Raw genomic sequence first — 9,250 nt, 5'->3', positions numbered from 1 at the left:
CCTGCCAACCCCCCCAGCCAAGATCGCAGTTAGGGACAAAGAAAATATGAGGGTTATAATTAACAATTTTTATCAGTCCTTGGCCGAAGAACGAGCATGGGTTAAGGCATGATGAATAAATTCTGGCTAGGAAGGGGCCCCTTGCTGCCTTGCTGGTCCCTGGGGATGCCCCAGCCCCTCTGCGGGGTGCAGCATCCATCAGGGGAGGGTGATGGGAATGCACCCCATGGGAATGCACTGCACCCCTTCTCCCACAAAATAAACCCCACAGGAGCTCCCCATGGAGCAGGACAGGCTTCTGCTCGGCAGCTGCTGCAGAGACCCACAGGGGCAGCGGGTGGGGTGGGTGGCACATCGCCCACGCACATCCATTACACTGTCCCCGCGGTGTGGGGTCCCCACAGCTCCCCAGCTGCCACCTCTGCCCCCACAGGGCTTTATCTTGCTCCGTGTTGCTCCAATCCCCCAGTGTGTAACCCTGAACCCCACTAACCCATCACTTTCACAGTGCACTTCTCCTCTAATGCACCCCCCTGCAGCCCCCAATGCCTCATTCTGCACCCCTCAGTGCGGCACCCCAAATCCACCACTGCAGCACCCCCACCCCCAGAGCGCATCCCATATCCTGTGCCTGCAGCACTTCCCAGATCCCCTGACCTATCACCCCAGCCCCATTCCTTGCATGCACCTGCATGCTGCACCACCCTCAGAGCCCCTAAAGCCCTTCTGTACCCCACACTGTGTTACCCGGTACCCCTCAGGCAGTGTTCCCCAGCTGCAAACATCTGGCCTAGGACACCCTGGGGCTGGATCCAGCGAGCTCCCTCCAGGCTCAGCCCCCAGACTGCCCCAGGTTTCCATCCCCCCTCCCCGCGGTGAAGCTGATGCTGAACCCCGAGAAGCTGCACTGAGCTCCAACCCAGCCCTTCCTGGTGTAAACCTCCCGGGCTCCATCGATGGTTTTGGGGAGCAGAGGGGGTGGGGGTGCCGCACACATTCCATTTGCTGCATTCCGTTGGCCGGCACCATCCCAAGGTCTGGTGGGATGCAAATCCCAGGCTGGAGCCGGCGATCCCATCCCCATCCATCCCCAGGGCATCCCCAGTGTACAGAAAAGCAATTTAGACACTGAAAAATCCCCTTCCTGAGGCCTTCATCCCTCCTCCTCCATCAAAGATCCCAGAGATCACCCCCCTGCTGCTGCAGCACCTGGCACTAAAAAGGGGATTTGGGGTTTCTGCAGAGCTGATTATCAGGGCTATCCCCTGCCCCAGCAGCAGCTCCCTGTCTGGGTGGGATGGAAGGATGGAGGGGGGAGTCACTGGTTGGGGGGCTTTGAGGATCTCTCATCAGCCAGGATGTTCTGGCAAGGACCAGACCCGGGGTGAGAATCTGGGGATGCACAGAACGACCAGGATGTCCCTGGACAGCTCAGTCCCCATCAGGGTGAGGCTTTGAGGGAATCCAGCTGCTCCTCTGCAGGGGCAGCAGGAAGCTCCCCTCCAGCAGCAGGAACCTCTCCCCATCAGGAAGGTGAAGGCCGCGGGGATGATGGAGAGCAGGAACGGTAACAAATGAGGATTAATGAGGCTGAGGCAGCAATTAGCAGCAGCGGTGCTGACCCAGCATGGGCTGGGTGTGGGCAGGCACGGGGGTGTCCCAGCTCTGGTCCCCCCAGCCCAGAGGGATGAAGTGTCCCAGGGAGACCCCGACCTGCGGGGGGCTCGTTAGCCAAGGAAGGGCAGCCATGGGCCCAGTGGGATGAGTTATTGCTCCTTTAGGGGATGGCAAAGCCAGGTCTGAGCTGTCCGGCTGGGACAGGGATGTGGGAACCCCTCAGACCTCCACGAACGAGGAGCTGACCCTTAAACTGTGCTGCAATGTGCCAGGGCTTGGGCTTGGGTGGTCATGAATGAAAATCCCGAGCCAGTTTCAAGGTAAGACCTCTCCCACCCCAAAGCCAGCGGGAAGCCTGGGCCCTACAGAGCCTGCACAACCCTGCAGTGCAGCCCGGGGGCAAGCAGCGATCCCAGAGTACAGCTGGGATACCTGGCAGTGCCCCATCTGGATTTCCATGCCAGCAGGTGCTCTGTTTCGGGGTCAGGAGCTGGAGGGGGAGATCCCATCCCTGCTGGAGCTGTGGCACAGTGCCCAGGCATCCCTGGGCAGGCACAGCCGGGCACCCCTGGGCGGGCACAGCTGCTCCCCACAGTGCCCGGGCATCCCTGGACAGGCACAGCCACTCCCCACAGTGCCCAGGCATCCCCCACAGTGCCCGGGCATCCCTGGGCGGGCACAGCCGCTCCCCACAGTGCCCGGGCATCCCTGGGCGGGCACAGCCACTCCCCACAGTGCCCAGGCATCCCCCACAGTGCCCGGGCATCCCTGGGCAGGCACAGCCGCTCCCCAGCGCTCCCCCAGCCTCAGTGGGACACAGAGGGGACACGCTGGGCCCGAGGTTCAGCTCACAGCAGTGAGACAGGAGACTCTAATTAAGGCAAAAACATGACTTGGCTTCTAATGGTCATTTAATTAACAGAGCAATCCCGGGCAAGGGATGTGTGAAGGCACCAGACCAAAGGATCAGGGGGGAGGGAGGGGAGGGGGTGCTGGTGGGGAGATGCTGCAGGACCCTGCTGCAAAGGGACTCTGCAACAGCCCAGCGAGCTGTGGAATCCCATCCCTGCTCCCCTTCCCCAGCACAGCACCACAGCAGCTGCATCAGCAGCGCCACATCAGACCCTCAGCTCCCAGCATGGTGGAGCAGCTCCCAGGGCTTGGGGAGCACTTTCCCCCAGGATCCCCCCATGTTCCCACCCTGATCCACTGTGCTTAGGGCAGGGGCAGTCTCTGCTCCCCCAGCTCCACATTTTTCAGGGGAGGATATTCCTGCAGCTCAGGGGTGTGATGGGGTGAGGATACTCTGGTAGCAAGTGGCACCAGAGGACCTGAGCTGCTGAGACATCACCCTCTCAGGGACACGTGTTCCTGTCCCCAAACCCATGTAGGAGCTGCTGGCCAGACACCCCCACTCTCCAAGGGAAACTGAGGCACAGCATGAGAAGCAGCATCCTGGGAGAGGAAATCCATGAGCAGGGTTGAAGCTCAGCATTCCCCCAGCTCTGAGTGGGCCAGTGACAGCCACCAGACCTCACTGGGACCCCCCAGCACTGCTCCCCATCCTGCAGGTTCCAGCAGCATCTCTGGATGGGACCAGAGCTGGCAGCACCCTCCTCCCAGCAGGGCACACTCCACTCCTGGCCTCATCAGCTCTCTAATTAAAACTAACAACTTGCTGGGCTTCAGCAGCCCCAGGCTCTTCCCCAGGGATGAGGAATCCGAGGAGGGCACCCCACTGCCCAGCTCAGGATCAGCTCCTGCCTCACTGACCACAGCTGGAATCTGGGCTCCTCATCATGGAGCCCCTGGCCTCAAGGAAGAATTAACTCAGCCCCTGCCTCACGAGGGGGAGCTTGTAAAATTAAAAAAATAAAACGGATGGTGGTTTTGTAGCCAGAGCTTGCCTGTGAGAGAGGATCTGTGTTACTCACAGCAAACCCAAGTGAGGTCTGGCAGTAAATGCAGCCTTAAGGCAGCCTGTGTCCATCATCTGGGCTCCAGATTGATGGCTGCTGGTGTTCCCAAGCCAAACCATCAGCTCCTGCTGCCAGGACTCTCCCACTGGATGGACACCTGAAGGTCAGTGTGGGGAAGGGATGATCCCACCCTGCCCTGCTCGCTCCTGTGCATCTCCTCCTGCAAAGCACCCCCAGCCAACACCCAGCAGGTATTGGGGAGCTTCTCAGCAATGGCAGGGCCACCCAGAGCATTGTGACTCAGGAGATGGCAGGTTTGTCCCTACCCAGGGACACCTCCCTGCATGGGGACCACTGCTGGCACCCACCAGCACCAGGGTGCCCAGTGAGGCAGTTCAGGGATTTTCTGTGCCTTTGCCTCTAAAATCAGAACAGAACGAGGAGAAATGGGGGATGAGGGCAGTGACAGCCCACAATGCCAACACCCACATCAGAGGAGAGAAGGACCCACTGCTGGGCACTCAGAGCCCTGCCTGGCACCCAGAGGTGCTGATCCCCCAAAGCTCACTTTTTCTAGAGGGATCAGGCCCTGGCTCTGCTTTGCAGCTGCCCCAGGAAGGAAGGGCAGGAGGGAGCTGAGCTGGGGACTGGTGCCACAGCCACTGCCACCTGAAATTTGGGTACCAACAGCAAAGGGACTGATGAGCACCTTGTCCCCCTCTCCACTGTGGCTCTCTCCTTCCCACTGTCTCCCATCACTGCTGCACTGCTCTCTCATCCCACAGGAATGCTGCAGAGGCTCAGGCACCATTCACCACCAGCACTTCCTCCAGAGGGTTTTGGCTCATGCCATGTGCCACAGGCAGAAAAGGCAGCTGGGGATGCTGGACACCCCATCCTGAGCTGTGGGGACACAGCTGTGGCCAAGGCCAGCAGGGCATGTGGAACATCTCACATGGCACTGACCACTGCCACAGCCAGCCACCAGGCTCACCCCAACCCCAGCAGCTCACTCAGTCCACCCTTGGCACACAGAGCCATGAAGGGCTAAAGAAGCCTCCCAGAAACAGGTTCTAGGTGGTGGCACAGCCCAGCTCACTCCCCAGCTCTGTGATGCCACAGCAGCAGTGCCTTGCTCCGAAGGCAACACGAGAGCAGCTAAATAGGGCACCAGATGGTGATGGGCTGAGCTGCCCTGGCACTCTGGAGCCACCACAGAGCCAAGAGCTCCAAGTTCTGCCCTCCCGGGTGGGCACCATGCTGTTGACACCACGGCCACGCTGCCAGCACTCCCGGCCATGGCTCGGTGCCACGCTGATGGCTCCAGATCAGCAGGGAGGAGAGCAAAGGAGCCAGGTCAGCTGCTGGGGAAGAGCCAGGAGCGGCTCCAGGAGCAGGGCGAGACGCGGGGATCGATCCCAGACGGAGCAGGGAGGGCACGCCCCGTGTGCTCCCGGCTCAGAGCACGGCTGAACCAGCAGGCACAAGCCACCAGGGGCCATTTCCAGCGGGAGGCTCCAGGGAGATCTCCACAGCTCCCAGCCAAGCACGAGGTTGTGATGGGCTGGTGTTAGAATCCAGGAAAGCATCTCCCATCCCTGGGGAGCTCCCAGCGATGCTCATCCCCCTCCCCCTGTCAGCCTGGGCTCGGTCCCCCAGGACTGGATCCTGTGGGAGCAATGCTGGTGCTGCTTGCCCAGCCCAGGTGCAGGGCAGAGCTCTGTGTCCCCAGTGCCTCCCAGCCTTGTGGCATTTGGGGTGGCAGGGGAATGGAGGAAACACAATGATGGGATCAGCAAGGACACGGCACCACAGCAGCCCAGGGGATTTTGTTGAGGCACAAAGCCCCACCAAGGCCAGGACACAGGGCTGAGTTCCATGAAAAAACCTTGTGCAGATGGAGAAATGTCACTGGGAGAGCTGGGGCACGGCTGGGGTGGTGAGCACAGCCCCTGAACGCCACAGAGGGATCATCTGTCCCTGCCCAGCCCCTCTGGACTGCATCCCTGTGTGACTCCAAGTGTTTTGTCAGCACAGCAGCACACACTTTCAGGGCTGCACAGAAGAGCTGCTCCACCAGTGCATCCTGGAAAAGGTTTTCCAGGTCTTCCTCCCCTGGAAAAACCAAATGCAAAGCACCCTGGTTCCTGAACTGGTGTTGGTGGTCACCATCCCTTCCAAGGGTCCCCCATGGCCAGGCCCACACCACTCCACCAGGAGGTCTCTGCTGGGCCCTCCCGTGGCACAGAGCAGAGGCTGAGCTGGCACAGCCCCACACAGCACCAGGCAGGGGCTCTGCCAGGCTGCTGGCACTGGTGCCACCATGCTGCATGGGCAGAGTGGGCATCCAGGCACTAACCCAGCTCTGCCAGGCCTCAGCTCCTGGAGGAAACTCTGGGACTCCCCTGGGAACAGAGCATGACAGCAACAGAGCCCACAGGGAGCTTGTAAATCCATGCATGGCTCTGAAATTTGGGGTTATTTTCTTCCCTGAATCCTCTGCTTGAGGCTGCTGGGAGCTGTGATGCCACTTGGGGTTCCCCAGAACCAGCAGCCCTCAGTCCCAGCATGTCCCCAGAAACACCCTGTGTCCTCCAGGAGAAGGTAGGAGGCATCTCCCTGGGACAATGCTGAGCAGTTAGGGGGCTGTTTTGGTGGAATTGCTGTGGTGTGAGGCACCACATGAGGCTCACAGGAGTCAGGGATGCCTCATCCCATGCCAGCACTGCCAGAATGAATAGCAGCTGCCAGATCATCTCTGCTGAGCCCAAAGCAGCCTGGCAGACAGGCTGCCACAGACACCCCAATGCCCATGGCCTGGCCCCAGAGCAGCTCCCCAGGTCCCTGGCAGCAGGACAGACCCCCCAGGCCACCTCCAGCTCAGACAAGACTCGGGGCTTGGACTACCCCATCACATCCCACAGCCCCCACCTACACCTCATGCCACAAGCACCCACTTTGCTCCTGGTCTCCCCACATCCCCAGGGATGCACAAGCCCAGAGTCCACATCTGCTGCACCCTGCAGGGCTGGGAAAAGCTGGGGAGCATGAAACACCCCGGATTAACTAAAACACACCAGCTTTCCTTAAGATGCACAAGTAGAAGGACACCCTGTCAGTGCCACAAGTACCTTCCAGGCCAGTGGGGATGGGTTTGGTGCAACAGTCAGACAAATTCCTGTGTGGGTGAGTGGGATGTGGCTCCAGACAGCAGGAATTTGGCACAGCCCAGCACTGCCAGAGCTGGCTGCAGTCACCCCTCCCAAAGCACCAGCAGCAGTAGAACCACCCTGGGGGAACAGGGAGCTCTGCCAGACTCTGCTGACCAGCAGCGAAATTCAGGGACAACACAATTCCTACTCCAAACACCAGATCTGATGAAACATCACAACTTCCAGCAGGCAGGAAGCAATGGAGCAGGTGGTCCCACTGGAATGGGGCAGCCCCCAAACTCAGCAGGAGACACCAGGATCCCACAGCCCAGGGCTGACAGGAATGGGCCAGCACCATCCCCAGCAGCAGCAGGATTACACCAGAGTGGGGCATTCAGGTTCCAGACGCACGCTGCCTAATTTACGCTTTAATTAATAAATGGGGAATTATGCCAAGTTTATCCAATACTTTTGGACGCGTGATGTTATCAAAATCCCATTACTGATGAAGGAAGGCTTGAAGAGCAAAATTAGCTTTGGCATCTGAAACAGTTCAGTCAATGCGATAACACAATTATTAGGGCTAATAATCAAAGAGCGCTTTGGGGAGCACAGGCTCAGGCAGCAGCTGAGCTGAGGGCAGGAGCTGGGTGCTCACCCAGGAGGGAAAGGCCGAGCACAGCCAAGGGCAAAAGCTTTTTGCTGATTGCACTTCCCAGCAGCTCCAGATAACTGGCACAGGGAAGGTGCTGGTGGCCACCAGGCTGAGGAGGAGCACGGCCGGGCACAGTGCCGAGCTGCACTGCCGGGAGTAGGGAATTAAAAAATCCAGGATTTTAAACCAGTGGGCACTGGGTCCCATCTGTACACTGGGCATTGATCCTGCTGGAGGACATCACGGCTGCCAGCTCGCAGCTCTCTGCGCAGCCCGGGGAAGGAGAAATTCCAGTCGTAATGAGGAGCCGCAGTCATCCGGCTCCCAGAGCTGGGACTTTGCCAAAACCATGGTGAACTGGAGGAAGGGCCTGTGGGGGAGTGGGAGTCCCAGCTCACTTCAGTGGCCTCAGTAACCATCCCTGGGGCTTATGGAGCAGGAGGCAGCTCCCACGGGAGCAGTCAGCAGCAATTCCACAGTGGCTGTGTTTGGAAATCCCCCTGCCATGGATATATAATATATATCTATGTACATGTACATACAGGGTCTGTATGACTGGATTTGTGTGTCCTCCCTCCTCGGGCCCTGGGTGCAGAGGCAGCACACAGTGCCGCGGGTGCTGCTCAGCGCCGCTGCCACCCGGGCTCAGGCAGCCAGGGACGCGTCCTCGCCCTGCAGAATCCGGGGCATCAGGGCTCCAGGCTGGCTCCCGGCAAGCAGGGCAGGGGTGCTCACCAGGGGAGGCTGGGCAAGGTGCCAGGGGATCGGGCAAGGTCAGACCCATTCCTGCACTACACCCATAAGCAAGGAGGAGACATGGCATCACCCCGAGAGGCGCTCGGGTTTGGGGGCACGGGATGCTGTGCTGGGCTGTGCTGGGCTGTGCAGCACAGGTGACTCCCGCTGCCACTGCTGGCCTCAATGACCTTGGGTGTATCACCTCCCCCTTGATGTCTCACTCCACCTGCACACAGACCACCGCAAACCGCACTTTCTCCCACGCAAACCCTGCGGCCAAAAGCACCGCACGCAGCGCAGCGAGGCCGAAGAGCGCCGGGAATGCCCCAGGGGTGCCCCGGGGATCCGACAGCCCCGGCAGCGTGAGGCCGAGGCTCTGTGCTAGCGAGCAATAATGCAGCAGGCTGGAGACTCCTGCCGGTGGCTGCGCTGCCGCTCGGTGCGTGCAGGAGTAACCCCGCTGCAGCAGCAGCAGCTCCCGTACCAGCCAGCCTGCGCTCAGGACTGAAGTTTTGCTGCAGCAGAGGAGCAGGCGGGGAGTCCAGCAGCGCCCTGCAGCTCCACAGCGCAGGAGGCTGTGCTGTCGGACACTCTGCAGTGGGTGACACCCGCAGCACCCCGGCCGCTCTCTCTCGAGTACAGAAGAGCGCTGCGCCAAGGAGCGCCCGTGCGGAGAGAAACACAGAGGCGCTGATTCAGTTGGAGACCACAAAGCAATGGGTGACACAGACTTGTGTCCCCCCCTCTCTGTGCCACAGTCACCTTGCAACGCTGCCTGTCCCCTGCGCAATTTGCAGAGCTCCTTTGGGATCACTCTTTAAAACTAGGCTGAGGGGAGCAGCGATGTGCTGGGCACAGCAAGGGCTGCGGCACCCCAGTGTGACATCCCGAACCCCTCCTGTGCAGGGCTGCACCCTGAGGGCACCCAGCCAGCCTGGGAGTGCTGGAGGATCCCGGAGATGGTGCAGCCACGGCGGGGGAACCCAGACGGAGGGTCTGCCTGGAGCTGGCTCCGGGCCAGGCCGCTACAAAGAAGCCGTCAGTGCAGCGGGGCTTGTGCTGCCCACGCTGGGGCCACGCCGCTCCCAGCACCAGGGTGAGTTCCCCGCAATGCTGCGGGAACAGCCCCGCGCCCCCGCCACTCCAGCACCCCAAGGGCACCCACTGTG

The sequence above is a fragment of the Ammospiza nelsoni genome, chromosome 23 (genome assembly GCF_027579445.1).
Source record: "Ammospiza nelsoni isolate bAmmNel1 chromosome 23, bAmmNel1.pri, whole genome shotgun sequence".
Lineage (NCBI taxonomy): Eukaryota > Metazoa > Chordata > Aves > Passeriformes > Passerellidae > Ammospiza > Ammospiza nelsoni.
The sequence above is the reverse complement of the archived record's forward strand: the minus strand, read 5'-3'. Positions refer to the sequence as shown.